Here is a 19,338-nt window from a genome sequence, read left to right as displayed (position 1 = left end):
GATTGATATCAAACTGATCACTTGACCCATATTATGTTGCTTGCTCCTCGAGTGAAACAACAAATTGCGAAGTGAAAAGCCGAAATTGCGAAGTGAAAAGCCGAACAACAATGCCGGTTTTTTAGAGAGTCTTAGCTTACATGTGTGTTTATTTGATATCTTCAGTTGTTACCCTCCACGGCTTGATAAAGCACTCTAAATTGGTTTCAGTTATGTACTGATGAACACAACATTTACCTGAGTTTTTTCTTTGAAAGAAGCCCCTTATGTCCATTGTTATTTTATATATTATGCTTTGTATGTTGTTCAGTATATTTCTATGCAAAACAAGAGGAATTTCAATACACAGCAGTATATTCACAGTTGAAACCAGATATTTACATACACTTTAGGGAAAAACCAATATTTTTTTTACTGTTAAACATCAATTTAGAGTAAACGTTTTTGTTTTAGATAAATAAATATTGAAATATCTTTTGAATTAGTTAAATGTCAGAATAAAGAGAGAGCTATTTTTTATCACTTTTATCAAATTTAGGAGTACATATATACTAAGTTTATTGTTAATTAATAAGAAATCTCCAGACGATTCCATTCTGAGCTGAAGAAGCTTCTGATAGATTAGTAGAGTCCATGTGAGTAAATTGGTGGCACACCTGTGCACGCATATAAGGCACCCCCAAAACACAGAGCCTGTTTCTTTGTCATGAGAAAATCAAGAGATATCAACCAAAACACCAGGAAAAGAATTGTGGACCTGCATAAGTGCGGCTCAATTTTGAATACAATTTTGGTGCCATTTGCAATTAAGAAATACAGACAATTTCTCTCTTTACTCTTAAATTTAACAAATATGTTTTTTATATTTATCCATCTAAAAAAAATAAACATTTAGTCTGATTTGATGTTACAATTAAAAAAGTGTTTATCTAAAGAGTGTGTAAATATCTGGTTTCAACTGTATATTTGATGATGTTGGTGTTTGGCTTGATTGTCAGCACAAAGAGGGAGAGAGAGGAGCAGAGAGGGAGATGGAGAGGAGAATGAGGACAGAACAGAGATGGAACAGGAGCCAGGTGAGACAGACATGTTAGTCAAATGGTTGTTTGCCAAAACTCAACAGAACATGTATTTAGTACCTAGTGTATCTTTTTAGGTTTGTTATTTTTCAAGTTCTATATTTATTAAGTTATGCAGGCTTGTTTGCACAACAAGGCTAAATAGTTATATAAACTTTTCTGAATCTAAATAGTGTAGTTTGGTAGAATTAAAAAAATAAGTGTAGTGCAGGTCTATGATGATTTTCAGTGTTTTGATTCTGGTTCTGCCTTGGTTAAGTCCTAAAGTAGTCCTGATTTAATTCCCGATCAGTTCTGGGTCTGGTTGAGTTGGGGTTTAGTCCCCGTGTCTTGATTTTGTTCTGCCTTGCTGCTTGATTAACAAACTAGTTTAAGGTGTCCTGCATATGTGATTTTTTTCCCTATATGAAGTCATTCTTTTTTGAACAAAACTCAAAACACAGCCAAATAAATCTTTCAGTCATTTCTAACACCCCCCCCCCCCCCCCATCCCACATGCATACTACCTTTTAGGGCTAAGGCCCGGGTGTATAAAATGTCTGGCTCCGCCTCTGCTTGAAAATAACTTAAAAGTTTATTTTGTGACCCAGAAAGAGTAATATTTAAAAGTTTTTAGCCGCGCTCCTATGCCAATGCCACGTTTGAGTTTTGGACGAAATCCAATATCTGACAAGCACACCAACCACAGAAGCAGCAGCAATGATGAGAGCAGGGGAGATGCAGCGGATTGACCCGGAAGTTATACAGAGTTCATTCCCGCCACAATAAAGGGATTTCCGGAAGTGGGGTCAGATGTTACCTTGGTTACACAGGCCTAATGTAGAGTAGATTTTTTTTTTGAAAACTTTATACAATCAGGCAATCTGAGAACAAAGCATGATGTATAGACCAGCAAAGTCATGCTACATGTAATTAGCAACCACTTTATTAGGTACATCTGTTCCACTATTCATTGCAGTAATCCACAAATCTAATCATCCTTTTGCAGCAACTCAAAGCACTTAGACATGCAAACATCCTCAAGACAGCCTGCTGAAACCAAACCGAGGAAGAATGATGAATGAATGTGGCATTGCTGTTGTTGTCAGATGGCCTGGTGTGAATATTTCATAGGAGTGGGTTTAAATAAAAAAAAGATTTTCTGATTCAAATCGATTATAGCTTGAATAATGCGATATTGATTCATTAAATCCTGAATCGATTTTTGAATAAATATGTATTTTGTAAGAATCGCCAGAATCTCAGGTTAAAGCTATTTCAACAACCACCAAACAGCTAAAACAGCAAATGAGAGCAGGCAAACAGATTCCACACAAAGATGTAAACACAAAGTGCGGCCCCGACGCATCAAAATCTGTGAGTTGTCGGCTTTCTCACCCAACATGCCGCTGTGGCTGAAAGCCAACATCTCACAGATTCTGAAGCTGCAGGTTTTGTCACTCTTCAACCAAAACTGACTGAACAAGCAGCAAAAGAAGATCAAAACTACACTTCACATTTAATAAATACCATCATGAATTCCCTCTTACTTTCACTGTTTTGCTTCCACCACAATAAAAATCGCACTTCTTGCACAACTCTCTCTCTCTCTCTCTCTCTCTCTGTGTACTTCAAGAACAGTTTTCCATTCAAATCTCTGTTTTGTGCATGATTCGCTGGGTTATTATGCACCAGTCTACTGTTGTGTACAGTGCTGTTGGCCGTTGTTTTGTTTTTCAAAAATGACCTCTCACAAGAAAGCTTAATTTCTGCTGTTTAATAGAGAAGAAATTAAAACCTTTTAAATTCTGCCAAATTGCAAAATGCTTAGCTGTGTCTTATATAAAACCTCTGTAACATTGCCCTGCTTCACTTCACCAAGTAATGTTCATATGTTAATTCATGGTTTTATTCCATTTTGTTCTACTGCAGAATATTTTTAAGGTTACCTGCTATAAAAAGCCAGGCCAGGAAAATCTCTTTCATGCGTTTCTGTTTTATCCTCAGCTGTTTTGACACAAAGGCATCTGCTGGCAGATGCTTACACTTCTGATGAAGCCTCACAAGGGTCAGTACTAATAAATGATCATAATTATATTATTTCTGACTGTCTGAGTCAAAATTGAATCGAATCGAATCAAATTGGGGATTGAATCAAATCAAATCGGGACCTTGTGAATCGATATCAAATCGATTATAGAAATCAGTGATGATAACCTGCCCTAATTAAATGTATGTATTACATTTTTAACATTAGAATACAAATTTAATGTCACAAACTTGAGTTGTCAGATACATCTGTGAGTTTATGTGCACAACATTATGCACATGTGGTCTGTGCATGTACACAGGGACTTTTTATCCTCCACCTTGAAGCTGTCCAGACTGGTTATAGTCAGGGATTTTAAAATACACATTGATGATGACTCGCACCTCTTTGCCAGAGGATTTCTTAACGTCGTGGATTCTTTTCATTTTACACACCATGTGTCTGGTCCCACACACCAAAGGACACACACTGTACATTGTTTTTACTTTAGGTTTAAACATTGATTTTTAACTTGACTTTCCACCTGTTCCTCTCTCCTGTTCGACCTGGGGTTAGCTCTCGCACCTTAAATTCTTCTACTGCTGCTAAATTTTCTGATATTTTGAATTTAGTTTTACCTTCCTATAACGATGTTGATTCACTAACAAATCTTTTTAATAATCATTGTCTTTCTACTTTAGACAATGTTTGTCCTGTCAAAACCCTCCCCGTGAATAAATGACAGCATTCGCTGTTTAAAGCATTCCTCTTGTAAAGTTGAGCCATTATTGAGGAAAACTTGTCTACATGTTCATCTCCTTCATTTAAAGGACCTTTTAGTTTCAACACATCAGTTTGAGATGCAGGAGCTGCTTATTTCTCAGACTTAGTTTCAAGGAGCAGAGGTAACCCCAAGGTGTTATTTGACACCATTAGTGATATTGTTGCTCCTGCTCCACCTGCTGGCCCAGTTTCATTGAATGAAGATTGTAAACATTTTCTTTCTTTCTTCATTGAAAAAGTTGTATGTGAGGAACAATATCTCTCCCTCTTTGCCTCTGTTGTCTTCCCCAACACAAGCTAGGCCGGTGATTTTAGAAAGATTTTTACCTGTGTCCTTATCTGAGCTGGTCAAATTAGTTCAATGAAAGCCTCCTCCTGCTCTCTTGATATTTTACCTGGATCTTTGTTTAAAAATATCTTTCAGTCTATCTGTCCCTGTGTGCTTACGATTATCAATACCTCACTGGTGTTCATTGTAAGAATGCTGTCATTCACCCACTGTTAAAAAACAAAACAAAACCCAAGCTTGACGCTTCTTTGCTTAGCAGTTATAGACCAATTTCAAAACTACCATTCATCACTAAGATTTTAGAAATGGTTGTGGCTAAGCAGCTGATAGCTGTTCTGGATGACTACAACATTCTGGATAAATTCCAATCTGGCTTCCATAGAGCTCACTCTACTGAAACTGCACTTCTCAGACTCTCCAGTGACATCTTGATGAGATATGATGCAGGAGAATACTCTGTTTTGCTGATGTTGGACCTGACCTCTGCCTTTGATACAGTAGCTAATCACATTTTGCTAGATAGGCTGAGACACTGGGTGGGTGTATCTGGGTCTGCTTTGGATTAGTTTACATCTCTAAATATAGGTCCTTTTCTACTTCTCTTACCTGTGGTAAATTTACTGGTTCTTATATAGTGCTCTTCTTCTCTATCTGAGCACTCAAAGTGCTTTATACAACTAATTCATTCACTCAATCTCACCCATTCACACAAGCACTTTTTCCTAAGCTGTTAGTGCATTCATGAATGCACCAATGTAATGTAATGTAAAAGGTTAGTATCTTGCCCAAGGATATTTGGCATGTAGACTAGCGGAAAGCCATGAATTGAACCACCAACCTTCCGATCAGTAGATGACCTGCTCTACCTGCCTGAGCTACAGCCAGGTGTGCCACAAGGTCCTGTTTGGGACCTTTATTGTTGTTGTTGTAATTGCTTCCTCTTCAGCACCTTCTGAGCACTCTTAAGGACATTTTTTATCACTACTATACAGATGATATTCAGTTGTATATCTCCTTTAAGCCCCAAGATGTTTCCAAACTACAGATTTTGCATAGGCGCATAGACTCCATTAGAGGTTTGATGGCTGATAACTTTCTTCAACTTAATGAGGAGAAAACCAAAGTCCTTCTTTGTGCTTCCGATAAATTTGTGCCCAAGGTTATGGAAAATTTAGGCCCTCTTGCTACATTTGCCAAATCCTCTACTAGGGATCTTGGAGTAAACTTTGACTCAGCTCTGACTTTGGATGCTCATGTTAAATCTCTGGTTTGCTCCTGTTATTATATTTAAAGAAACATTGCTAAGCTGAATCCATTGTGTCATGCTCAGAACTCGAAATTGTCATACACGCATTTCCTTCATCTCGTTTGGACTATTGTAATTCTTTGTTCACTTGTTTATGTAATGCCTCCTGGGAACGTCTGCAGGGTGTTCAGAATGCTGCTGCAAGGCTTCTGACCTTGTCTTCCAAGTACTCTCATGTCACACACCTGTTGATCCAGCTGCACTGGCTCCCCATTAAATTCAGAGTCCGCTTTAAGAATATCACTTTAACATTAAGGGCTCTGGATGAACAGGCACCGACATATATCAGAGATCTTTAATATCCATACATCGCCAGCAGGTCCCTGAGATCATGTGATCAGGGCTTGCTGGTTGTCCATTATACGAGGCTGAAAACAAAAGGTGACAGAGCTTTTGAAACTGTGGCCCCCAGAGTCTGGAACTCTCTCCCTTTGAGCTTGGGATCTAGGGACTCAGTGATCTCTTTTTAAAAAAATGCTAAAAACTCATCTTTTAAAACTTGCTTGTGGTTAATTTTTTTATATTTTTGTTTCTCTGTAAAGCACGTTGTGATTTTTATCTTGAAAAGTGCTATACATATAAAATGTTACTTAGTTTGTACTTACTTATTTTACTATGTATAATGTTAGTTTTTCTGAAAATCCTAAAAAAATTATTTATTAACAAAATAAACTAAAAACAGACATTATTGTATTTTATAGTTTTAAAATTGGATAACAACTGACTTGAACATAATATAAATGTGTTTTCACTATGGGGACAGTGGATCCATTGATAGCTTTAGTAATCTGAAACTTATTTATGTTTTGATTTTTTTCATTTTCCATTTGATTCTCTGATGTGTATCTGTTTCTGCCTTTGTTGTTGCTAGCATGACTAAAGCTAGCCAAGAAACAGTAAATATATGAAGCAAGGCAAAAAGATAAATTTTTATGATTTTATTAATTTGAGGAGTATAACACCAGCACTGCAAATGCAACAAAAATATAATGACATCAAATGGTGTGCTACTTGAAATCTACATGAAACAATGACAGATCTATTTCTTCCAATTTTTTTATTAATTTTTTTCCCCAATTGTACAAATTAGTCTGTGTTTGGCCTTAGTGTCCCAGAATTCATATTTATACACAACTAAATATGACTCGCGAATATGTTTTAAATGAATGATTCCTAACTTGATGACGAACCATCCATTTACATAATTGCTGAGTCCTAAATTTGATACAACTGAACTTATCAGCGGTTGTTTTAACAAAGCCCCAAAATCCCCCATGAGCAAGCACTTGGCGACGGTGGGGAGGAAAAACTCCCTTTTAACAAGGAGAAACCTCCGACAGAACCAGGCTCAGAAAGGGGTGGCCATCTGTCGCGACCGAGTGGGGTTCAAATGTTAACTGAAAATTTAGTTTTACATAAATATGATGTTGAGGCCAAAAACCTAACAAGTTCCTATGTCTCACAGCTCCTCTGCAGAGGGTTTCCCTAAGAAGGTGGGCCTAGCATGGTGGTTTTTTTTACAATGTCAGAAGGAGAGAGGCACTGAGGCACCGTCTTCCGCCCCCCGACGCTCCTGCTGTGCCTCCTCCTTCTGACAGGAACTGCCTACAGAGCAAGTATGAATGATGCCTGAGTGGACGTACACAACTCACAAGTTCCTGGCTCTCTCGGTTCCTCTGCAGAGGGTTTCCCTAAGAAGGTGGGCATAGCAGGGTCACCGGGGGACGGGGGGCTGTGCCTCACTACCCTGCCCTCGTCGGAGAAACCCTCGTGCAGAGTTGTTCAGAAAGCCAGAAACTTGTGTGTTGAGTATGTCCTTGTGAGCCTCCACCATTTACTGGTGGGTGCAGCCTGGCCTGTCTAGAGACAGACCAGACCAGCTGCACAATACAGACACTTCAAACCTCATCTGAGGACAAAAACTACAAGAACAACAGAAACAAGAAAGAAAACGTAGCTTAGAACCATGCAGGGATACAGGAGACGGCAGCACTGCAGAGGTGAGGACCCGCAGCTGTCTGAAAGAGACAAAACAATACACACAAACACACACAACAACAGACGAGAAACAAACAGAGAGAGAGAGAAAAGTGGTTATCAAGCTCTTCAGGACATTACCTACATATAAATAATTATAAATTTGTGGGTTTTTTTTTTTTTTTACAATGTCAGAAGGAGAGAGGCACTGAGGCACCGTCTTCCGCCCCCCGACGCTCCTGCTGTGCCTCCTCCTTCTGAAAGGAACTGCCTACAGAGCAAGTATGAATGATGCCTGAGTGGACGTACACAACTCACAAGTTCCTGGCTCTCTCGGTTCCTCTGCAGAGGGTTTCCCTAAGAAGGTGGGCATAGCAGGGTCACCGGGGGACGGGGGGCTGTGCCTCACTACCCTGCCCTCGTCGGAGAAACCGTCGTGCAGAGTTGTTCAGAAAGCCAGAAACTTGTGTGTTGAGTATGTCCTTGTGAGCCTCCACCATTTACTGATGGGTGCAGCCTGGCCTGTCTAGAGACAGACCAGACCAGCTGCACAACACAGACACTTCAAACCTCATCTGAGGACAAAAACTACAAGAACAACAGAAACAAGAAAGAAAATGTAGCTTAGAACCATGCAGGGATACAGGAGACGGCAGCACTGCAGAGGTGAGGACCCGCAGCTGTCTGAAAGAGACAAAACAATACACACAAACACACACAACAACAGACGAGAAACAAACAGAGAGAGAGAGAAAAGTGGTTATCAAGCTCTTCAGGACATTACCTACATATAAATAATTATAAATTTGTGGGTTTTTTTTTTTTACAATGTCAGAAGGAGAGAGGCACTGAGGCACCGTCTTCCGCCCCCCGACGCTCCTGCTGTGCCTCCTCCTTCTGACAGGAACTGCCTACAGAGCAAGTATGAATGATGCCTGAGTGGACGTACACAACTCACAAGTTCCTGGCTCTCTCGGTTCCTCTGCAGAGGGTTTCCCTAAGAAGGTGGGCATAGCAGGGTCACCGGGGGACGGGGGGCTGTGCCTCACTACCCTGCCCTCGTCGGAGAAACCGTCGTGCAGAGTTGTTCAGAAAGCCAGAAACTTGTGTGTTGAGTATGTCCTTGTGAGCCTCCACCATTTACTGGTGGGTGCAGCCTGGCCTGTCTAGAGACAGACCAGACCAGCTGCACAACACAGACACTTCAAAACTCATCTGAGGACAAAAACTACAAGAACAACAGAAACAAGAAAGAAAATGTAGCTTAGAACCATGCAGGGATACAGGAGACGGCAGCACTGCAGAGGTGAGGACCCGCAGCTGTCTGAAAGAGACAAAACAATACACACAAACACACACAACAACAGACGAGAAACAAACAGAGAGAGAGAGAAAAGTGGTTATCAAGCTCTTCAGGACATTACCTACATATAAATAATTATAAATTTGTGGGTTTTTTTTTTTTACAATGTCAGAAGGAGAGAGGCACTGAGGCACCGTCTTCCGCCCCCCGACGCTCCTGCTGTGCCTCCTCCTTCTGACAGGAACTGCCTACAGAGCAAGTATGAATGATGCCTGAGTGGACGTACACAACTCACAAGTTCCTGGCTCTCTCGGTTCCTCTGCAGAGGGTTTCCCTAAGAAGGTGGGCATAGCAGGGTCACCGGGGGACGGGGGGCTGTGCCTCACTACCCTGCCCTCGTCGGAGAAACCCTCGTGCAGAGTTGTTCAGAAAGCCAGAAACTTGTGTGTTGAGTATGTCCTTGTGAGCCTCCACCATTTACTGGTGGGTGCAGCCTGGCCTGTCTAGAGACAGACCAGACCAGCTGCACAACACAGACACTTCAAACCTCATCTGAGGACAAAAACTACAAGAACAACAGAAACAAGAAAGAAAACGTAGCTTAGAACCATGCAGGGATACAGGAGACGGCAGCACTGCAGAGGTGAGGACCCGCAGCTGTCTGAAAGAGACAAAACAATACACACAAACACACACAACAACAGACGAGAAACAAACAGAGAGAGAGAGAAAAGTGGTTATCAAGCTCTTCAGGACATTACCTACATATAAATAATTATAAATTTGTGGGGGTTTTTTTTTTTACAATGTCAGAAGGAGAGAGGCACTGAGGCACCGTCTTCCGCCCCCCGACGCTCCTGCTGTGCCTCCTCCTTCTGAAAGGAACTGCCTACAGAGCAAGTATGAATGATGCCTGAGTGGACGTACACAACTCACAAGTTCCTGGCTCTCTCGGTTCCTCTGCAGAGGGTTTCCCTAAGAAGGTGGGCATAGCAGGGTCACCGGGGGACGGGGGGCTGTGCCTCACTACCCTGCCCTCGTCGGAGAAACCCTCGTGCAGAGTTGTTCAGAAAGCCAGAAACTTGTGTGTTGAGTATGTCCTTGTGAGCCTCCACCATTTACTGGTGGGTGCAGCCTGGCCTGTCTAGAGACAGACCAGACCAGCTGCACAACACAGACACTTCAAACCTCATCTGAGGACAAAAACTACAAGAACAACAGAAACAAGAAAGAAAACGTAGCTTAGAACCATGCAGGGATACAGGAGACGGCAGCACTGCAGAGGTGAGGACCCGCAGCTGTCTGAAAGAGACAAAACAATACACACAAACACACACAACAACAGACGAGAAACAAACAGAGAGAGAGAGAAAAGTGGTTATCAAGCTCTTCAGGACATTACCTACATATAAATAATTATAAATTTGTGGGTTTTTTTTTTTTACAATGTCAGAAGGAGAGAGGCACTGAGGCACCGTCTTCCGCCCCCCGACGCTCCTGCTGTGCCTCCTCCTTCTGACAGGAACTGCCTACAGAGCAAGTATGAATGATGCCTGAGTGAACGTACACAACTCACAAGTTCCTGGCTCTCTCGGTTCCTCTGCAGAGGGTTTCCCTAAGAAGGTGGGCATAGCAGGGTCACCGGGGGACGGGGGGCTGTGCCTCACTACCCTGCCCTCGTCGGAGAAACCCTCGTGCAGAGTTGTTCAGAAAGCCAGAAACTTGTGTGTTGAGTATGTCCTTGTGAGCCTCCACCATTTACTGGTGGGTGCAGCCTGGCCTGTCTAGAGACAGACCAGACCAGCTGCACAACACAGACACTTCAAACCTCATCTGAGGACAAAAACTACAAGAACAACAGAAACAAGAAAGAAAACGTAGCTTAGAACCATGCAGGGATACAGGAGACGGCAGCACTGCAGAGGTGAGGACCCGCAGCTGTCTGAAAGAGTAAAAAACAATACACACAAACACACACAACAACAGACGAGAAACAAACAGAGAGAGAGAGAAAAGTGGTTATCAAGCTCTTCAGGACATTACCTACATATAAATAATTATAAATTTGTGGGGTTTTTTTTTTTACAATGTCAGAAGGAGAGAGGCACTGAGGCACCGTCTTCCGCCCCCCGACGCTCCTGCTGTGCCTCCTCCTTCTGACAGGAACTGCCTACAGAGCAAGTATGAATGATGCCTGAGTGGACGTACACAACTCACAAGTTCCTGGCTCTCTCGGTTCCTCTGCAGAGGGTTTCCCTAAGAAGGTGGGCATAGCAGGGTCACCGGGGGACGGGGGGCTGTGCCTCACTACCCTGCCCTCGTCGGAGAAACCCTCGTGCAGAGTTGTTCAGAAAGCCAGAAACTTGTGTGTTGAGTATGTCCTTGTGAGCCTCCACCATTTACTGGTGGGTGCAGCCTGGCCTGTCTAGAGACAGACCAGACCAGCTGCACAACACAGACACTTCAAACCTCATCTGAGGACAAAAACTACAAGAACAACAGAAACAAGAAAGAAAACGTAGCTTAGAACCATGCAGGGATACAGGAGACGGCAGCACTGCAGAGGTGAGGACCCGCAGCTGTCTGAAAGAGTAAAAAACAATACACACAAACACACACAACAACAGACGAGAAACAAACAGAGAGAGAGAGAAAAGTGGTTATCAAGCTCTTCAGGACATTACCTACATATAAATAATTATAAATTTGTGGGGGTTTTTTTTTTACAATGTCAGAAGGAGAGAGGCACTGAGGCACCGTCTTCCGCCCCCCGACGCTCCTGCTGTGCCTCCTCCTTCTGACAGGAACTGCCTACAGAGCAAGTATGAATGATGCCTGAGTGGACGTACACAACTCACAAGTTCCTGGCTCTCTCGGTTCCTCTGCAGAGGGTTTCCCTAAGAAGGTGGGCATAGCAGGGTCACCGGGGGACGGGGGGCTGTGCCTCACTACCCTGCCCTCGTCGGAGAAACCCTCGTGCAGAGTTGTTCAGAAAGCCAGAAACTTGTGTGTTGAGTATGTCCTTGTGAGCCTCCACCATTTACTGGTGGGTGCAGCCTGGCCTGTCTAGAGACAGACCAGACCAGCTGCACAACACAGACACTTCAAACCTCATCTGAGGACAAAAACTACAAGAACAACAGAAACAAGAAAGAAAATGTAGCTTAGAACCATGCAGGGATACAGGAGACGGCAGCACTGCAGAGGTGAGGACCCGCAGCTGTCTGAAAGAGACAAAACAATACACACAAACACACACAACAACAGACGAGAAACAAACAGAGAGAGAGAGAAAAGTGGTTATCAAGCTCTTCAGGACATTACCTACATATAAATAATTATAAATTTGTGGGGTTTTTTTTTTTTACAATGTCAGAAGGAGAGAGGCACTGAGGCACCGTCTTCCGCCCCCCGACGCTCCTGCTGTGCCTCCTCCTTCTGACAGGAACTGCCTACAGAGCAAGTATGAATGATGCCTGAGTGGACGTACACAACTCACAAGTTCCTGGCTCTCTCGGTTCCTCTGCAGAGGGTTTCCCTAAGAAGGTGGGCATAGCAGGGTCACCGGGGGACGGGGGGCTGTGCCTCACTACCCTGCCCTCGTCGGAGAAACCCTCGTGCAGAGTTGTTCAGAAAGCCAGAAACTTGTGTGTTGAGTATGTCCTTGTGAGCCTCCACCATTTACTGGTGGGTGCAGCCTGGCCTGTCTAGAGACAGACCAGACCAGCTGCACAACACAGACACTTCAAACCTCATCTGAGGACAAAAACTACAAGAACAACAGAAACAAGAAAGAAAACGTAGCTTAGAACCATGCAGGGATACAGGAGACGGCAGCACTGCAGAGGTGAGGACCCGCAGCTGTCTGAAAGAGTAAAAAACAATACACACAAACACACACAACAACAGACGAGAAACAAACAGAGAGAGAGAGAAAAGTGGTTATCAAGCTCTTCAGGACATTACCTACATATAAATAATTATAAATTTGTGGGTTTTTTTTTTTTACAATGTCAGAAGGAGAGAGGCACTGAGGCACCGTCTTCCGCCCCCCGACGCTCCTGCTGTGCCTCCTCCTTCTGACAGGAACTGCCTACAGAGCAAGTATGAATGATGCCTGAGTGGACGTACACAACTCACAAGTTCCTGGCTCTCTCGGTTCCTCTGCAGAGGGTTTCCCTAAGAAGGTGGGCATAGCAGGGTCACCGGGGGACGGGGGGCTGTGCCTCACTACCCTGCCCTCGTCGGAGAAACCCTCGTGCAGAGTTGTTCAGAAAGCCAGAAACTTGTGTGTTGAGTATGTCCTTGTGAGCCTCCACCATTTACTGGTGGGTGCAGCCTGGCCTGTCTAGAGACAGACCAGACCAGCTGCACAACACAGACACTTCAAACCTCATCTGAGGACAAAAACTACAAGAACAACAGAAACAAGAAAGAAAATGTAGCTTAGAACCATGCAGGGATACAGGAGACGGCAGCACTGCAGAGGTGAGGACCCGCAGCTGTCTGAAAGAGACAAAACAATACACACAAACACACACAACAACAGACGAGAAACAAACAGAGAGAGAGAGAAAAGTGGTTATCAAGCTCTTCAGGACATTACCTACATATAAATAATTATAAATTTGTGGGGTTGTTTTTTTTTTACAATGTCAGAAGGAGAGAGGCACTGAGGCACCGTCTTCCGCCCCCCGACGCTCCTGCTGTGCCTCCTCCTTCTGAAAGGAACTGCCTACAGAGCAAGTATGAATGATGCCTGAGTGGACGTACACAACTCACAAGTTCCTGGCTCTCTCGGTTCCTCTGCAGAGGGTTTCCCTAAGAAGGTGGGCATAGCAGGGTCACCGGGGGACGGGGGGCTGTGCCTCACTACCCTGCCCTCGTCGGAGAAACCGTCGTGCAGAGTTGTTCAGAAAGCCAGAAACTTGTGTGTTGAGTATGTCCTTGTGAGCCTCCACCATTTACTGGTGGGTGCAGCCTGGCCTGTCTAGAGACAGACCAGACCAGCTGCACAACACAGACACTTCAAACCTCATCTGAGGACAAGAACTACAAGAACAACAGAAACAAGAAAGAAAATGTAGCTTAGAACCATGCAGGGATACAGGAGACGGCAGCACTGCAGAGGTGAGGACCCGCAGCTGTCTGAAAGAGACAAAACAATACACACAAACACACACAACAACAGACGAGAAACAAACAGAGAGAGAGAGAAAAGTGGTTATCAAGCTCTTCAGGACATTACCTACATATAAATAATTATAAATTTGTGGGTTTTTTTTTTTTTTACAATGTCAGAAGGAGAGAGGCACTGAGGCACCGTCTTCCGCCCCCCGACGCTCCTGCTGTGCCTCCTCCTTCTGACAGGAACTGCCTACAGAGCAAGTATGAATGATGCCTGAGTGGACGTACACAACTCACAAGTTCCTGGCTCTCTCGGTTCCTCTGCAGAGGGTTTCCCTAAGAAGGTGGGCATAGCAGGGTCACCGGGGGACGGGGGGCTGTGCCTCACTACCCTGCCCTCGTCGGAGAAACCCTCGTGCAGAGTTGTTCAGAAAGCCAGAAACTTGTGTGTTGAGTATGTCCTTGTGAGCCTCCACCATTTACTGGTGGGTGCAGCCTGGCCTGTCTAGAGACAGACCAGACCAGCTGCACAACACAGACACTTCAAACCTCATCTGAGGACAAGAACTACAAGAACAACAGAAACAAGAAAGAAAATGTAGCTTAGAACCATGCAGGGATACAGGAGACGGCAGCACTGCAGAGGTGAGGACCCGCAGCTGTCTGAAAGAGACAAAACAATACACACAAACACACACAACAACAGACGAGAAACAAACAGAGAGAGAGAGAAAAGTGGTTATCAAGCTCTTCAGGACATTACCTACATATAAATAATTATAAATTTGTGGGTTTTTTTTTTTTACAATGTCAGAAGGAGAGAGGCACTGAGGCACCGTCTTCCGCCCCCCGACGCTCCTGCTGTGCCTCCTCCTTCTGACAGGAACTGCCTACAGAGCAAGTATGAATGATGCCTGAGTGGACGTACACAACTCACAAGTTCCTGGCTCTCTCGGTTCCTCTGCAGAGGGTTTCCCTAAGAAGGTGGGCATAGCAGGGTCACCGGGGGATGGGGGGCTGTGCCTCACTGCCCTGCCCTCATCGGAGAAACCCTCGTGCAGAGTTGTTCAGAAAGCCAGAAACTTGTGTGTTGAGTATGTCCTTGTGAGCCTCCACCATTTACTGGTGGGTGCAGCCTGGCCTGTCTAGAGACAGACCAGACCAGCTGCACAACACAGACACTTCAAACCTCATCTGAGGATAAAAACTACAAGAACAACAGAAACAAGAAAGAAAATGTAGCTTAGAACCATGCAGGGATACAGGAGACGGCAGCACTGCAGAGGTGAGGACCCGTAGCTGTCTGAAAGAGACAAAACAATACACACAAACACACACAACAACAGACGAGAAACAAACAGAGAGAGAGAGAAAAGTGGTTATCAAGCTCTTCAGGACATTACCTACATATAAATAATTATAAATTTGTGGGTTTTTTTTTTTTTTACAATGTCAGAAGGAGAGAGGCACTGAGGCACCGTCTTCCGCCCCCCGACGCTCCTGCTGTGCCTCCTCCTTCTGACAGGAACTGCCTACAGAGCAAGTATGAATGATGCCTGAGTGGACGTACACAACTCACAAGTTCCTGGCTCTCTCGGTTCCTCTGCAGAGGGTTTCCCTAAGAAGGTGGGCATAGCAGGGTCACCGGGGGACGGGGGGCTGTGCCTCACTACCCTGCCCTCGTCGGAGAAACCCTCGTGCAGAGTTGTTCAGAAAGCCAGAAACTTGTGTGTTGAGTATGTCCTTGTGAGCCTCCACCATTTACTGGTGGGTGCAGCCTGGCCTGTCTAGAGACAGACCAGACCAGCTGCACAACACAGACACTTCAAACCTCATCTGAGGACAAGAACTACAAGAACAACAGAAACAAGAAAGAAAATGTAGCTTAGAACCATGCAGGGATACAGGAGACGGCAGCACTGCAGAGGTGAGGACCCGCAGCTGTCTGAAAGAGACAAAACAATACACACAAACACACACAACAGACGAGAAACAAACAGAGAGAGAGAGAAAAGTGGTTATCAAGCTCTTCAGGACATTACCTACATATAAATAATTATAAATTTGTGGGTTTTTTTTTTTTTACAATGTCAGAAGGAGAGAGGCACTGAGGCACCGTCTTCCGCCCCCCGACGCTCCTGCTGTGCCTCCTCCTTCTGACAGGAACTGCCTACAGAGCAAGTATGAATGATGCCTGAGTGGACGTACACAACTCACAAGTTCCTGGCTCTCTCGGTTCCTCTGCAGAGGGTTTCCCTAAGAAGGTGGGCATAGCAGGGTCACCGGGGGACGGGGGGCTGTGCCTCACTACCCTGCCCTCGTCGGAGAAACCCTCGTGCAGAGTTGTTCAGAAAGCCAGAAACTTGTGTGTTGAGTATGTCCTTGTGAGCCTCCACCATTTACTGGTGGGTGCAGCCTGGCCTGTCTAGAGACAGTCCAGACCAGCTGCACAACACAGACACTTCAAACCTCATCTGAGGACAAAAACTACAAGAACAACAGAAACAAGAAAGAAAACGTAGCTTAGAACCATGCAGGGATACAGGAGACGGCAGCACTGCAGAGGTGAGGACCCGCAGCTGTCTGAAAGAGACAAAACAATACACACAAACACACACAACAGACGAAAAACAAACAGAGAGAGAGAGAAAAGTGGTTATCAAGCTCTTCAGGACATTACCTACATATAAATAATTATAAATTTGTGGGGTTTTTTTTTTTACAATGTCAGAAGGAGAGAGGCACTGAGGCACCGTCTTCCGCCCCCCGACGCTCCTGCTGTGCCTCCTCCTTCTGACAGGAACTGCCTACAGAGCAAGTATGAATGATGCCTGAGTGGACGTACACAACTCACAAGTTCCTGGCTCTCTCGGTTCCTCTGCAGAGGGTTTCCCTAAGAAGGTGGGCATAGCAGGGTCACCGGGGGACGGGGGGCTGTGCCTCACTACCCTGCCCTCGTCGGAGAAACCCTCGTGCAGAGTTGTTCAGAAAGCCAGAAACTTGTGTGTTGAGTATGTCCTTGTGAGCCTCCACCATTTACTGGTGGGTGCAGCCTGGCCTGTCTAGAGACAGACCAGACCAGCTGCACAACACAGACACTTCAAACCTCATCTGAGGACAAAAACTACAAGAACAAAAGAAACAAGAAAGAAAACGTAGCTTAGAACCATGCAGGGATACAGGAGACGGCAGCACTGCAGAGGTGAGGACCCGCAGCTGTCTGAAAGAGACAAAACAATACACACAAACACACACAACAACAGACGAGAAACAAACAGAGAGAGAGAGAAAAGTGGTTATCAAGCTCTTCAGGACATTACCTACATATAAATAATTATAAATTTGTGGGGTTTTTTTTTTTTACAATGTCAGAAGGAGAGAGGCACTGAGGCACCGTCTTCCGCCCCCCGACGCTCCTGCTGTGCCTCCTCCTTCTGACAGGAACTGCCTACAGAGCAAGTATGAATGATGCCTGAGTGGACGTACACAACTCACAAGTTCCTGGCTCTCTCGGTTCCTCTGCAGAGGGTTTCCCTAAGAAGGTGGGCATAGCAGGGTCACCGGGGGACGGGGGGCTGTGCCTCACTACCCTGCCCTCGTCGGAGAAACCCTCGTGCAGAGTTGTTCAGAAAGCCAGAAACTTGTGTGTTGAGTATGTCCTTGTGAGCCTCCACCATTTACTGGTGGGTGCAGCCTGGCCTGTCTAGAGACAGACCAGACCAGCTGCACAACACAGACACTTCAAACCTCATCTGAGGACAAAAACTACAAGAACAACAGAAACAAGAAAGAAAATGTGGCTTAGAACCATGCAGGGATACAGGAGACGGCAGCACTGCAGAGGTGAGGACCAGCAGCTGTCTGAAAGAGACAAAACAATACACACAAACACACACAACAACAGACGAGAAACAAACAGAGAGAGAGAGAAAAGTGGTTATCAAGCTCTTCAGGACATTACCTACATATAAATAATTATAAATTTGTGGGTTTTTTTTTTTTACAATGTCAGAAGGAGAGAGGCACTGAGGCACCGTCTTCCGCCCCCCGACGCTCCTGCTGTGCCTCCTCCTTCTGACAGGAACTGCCTACAGAGCAAGTATGAATGATGCCTGAGTGGACGTACACAACTCACAAGTTCCTGGCTCTCTCGGTTCCTCTGCAGAGGGTTTCCCTAAGAAGGTGGGCATAGCAGGGTCACCGGGGGACGGGGGGCTGTGCCTCACTACCCTGCCCTCATCGGAGAAACCCTCGTGCAGAGTTGTTCAGAAAGCCAGAAACTTGTGTGTTGAGTATGTCCTTGTGAGCCTCCACCATTTACTGGTGGGTGCAGCCTGGCCTGTCTAGAGACAGACCAGACCAGCTGCACAACACAGACACTTCAAACCTCATCTGAGGACAAAAACTACAAGAACAACCGAAACAAGAAAGAAAACGTAGCTTAGAACCATGCAGGGATAGAGGAGACGGCAGCTTTTCACCACTATTTATGGATTCAAGGATCAAAAGATCAAAGGATCCAATTCTTGGTAAGATTCTAAATATATGATGTCAACATCCCGAAAGCCAATTGGGTTGTCATATGACATTTTTGGACTCTGGTATTCTTTTACTTGGAGAATTTATCAGTAAAGTTCAAATCTCTGTCACCCCCCCCCCCCCAAAAAAAAAAATAAAAAAAAAATAAAAATACGTGTTATTGCAATAACCGACGCTTTCTACAGTCATTGGTGCTAGAAGATGGTGGCGGCAGTTTAAAGTTGGGTCCTACTCTGCCCAGGCTGAATGTAGACAAATGGTACTTAAATGACATCCGCTGATCATTTAAATTTTGGCATTGCGCTAACCGTCAAGCTAATAGTTTAGTCTCATATAGCCATATTTTTACAGTAACGAAACATTAAAAAAACCCAGTCCCAATTTCAAACCTCACCTTAGGACAATAACTACAAGAACAACAGAAACAAGAAACAAAACGTACCTTAGAAATATGAAGGGTTACAGGAGACGCCAGCCGTGTAGAGGTGAGCCTTTGTGAGTCTTTTTTCTGTTAGTGAACAACCGAAAAACAAAAAAAAGAAGGAAAACTTACCTTAGAAATCTGTAGGGTTGTTTCCTCTGAGACGTGTTGGAATCAGTAAACAGTTACTCCGAAAATGATCCAGGTGTTTCAAAATACTTCTTTGGTAAACGTTTCAATTCTGCGAACATAAATGCTGCGATTAACGAACTAAAAGTCGTCGCTTTTCACCCCTATTTATGGATTTAAGGATCAAAGGGTCAAAAGATCAAAGGATCAAATTTTTTGTAAGATTCTAAATATATGTGACGTCAACATTGGGCTGTCAGTTGTCAGTTGGTTGACAGTTGGGTTGTCATGACAACCCAACTGGCTTACTTGGAAAATTTATCAGTAAAGTTTCAATCTCTGTCACCCCCTCCTCCCCCTAAAAATAAAAATACGTG

This window comes from Pelmatolapia mariae, linkage group LG14 (assembly GCF_036321145.2).
Source record: "Pelmatolapia mariae isolate MD_Pm_ZW linkage group LG14, Pm_UMD_F_2, whole genome shotgun sequence".
Classification (NCBI taxonomy): Eukaryota; Metazoa; Chordata; class Actinopteri; order Cichliformes; family Cichlidae; genus Pelmatolapia; species Pelmatolapia mariae.
The sequence above is the reverse complement of the archived record's forward strand: the minus strand, read 5'-3'. Positions refer to the sequence as shown.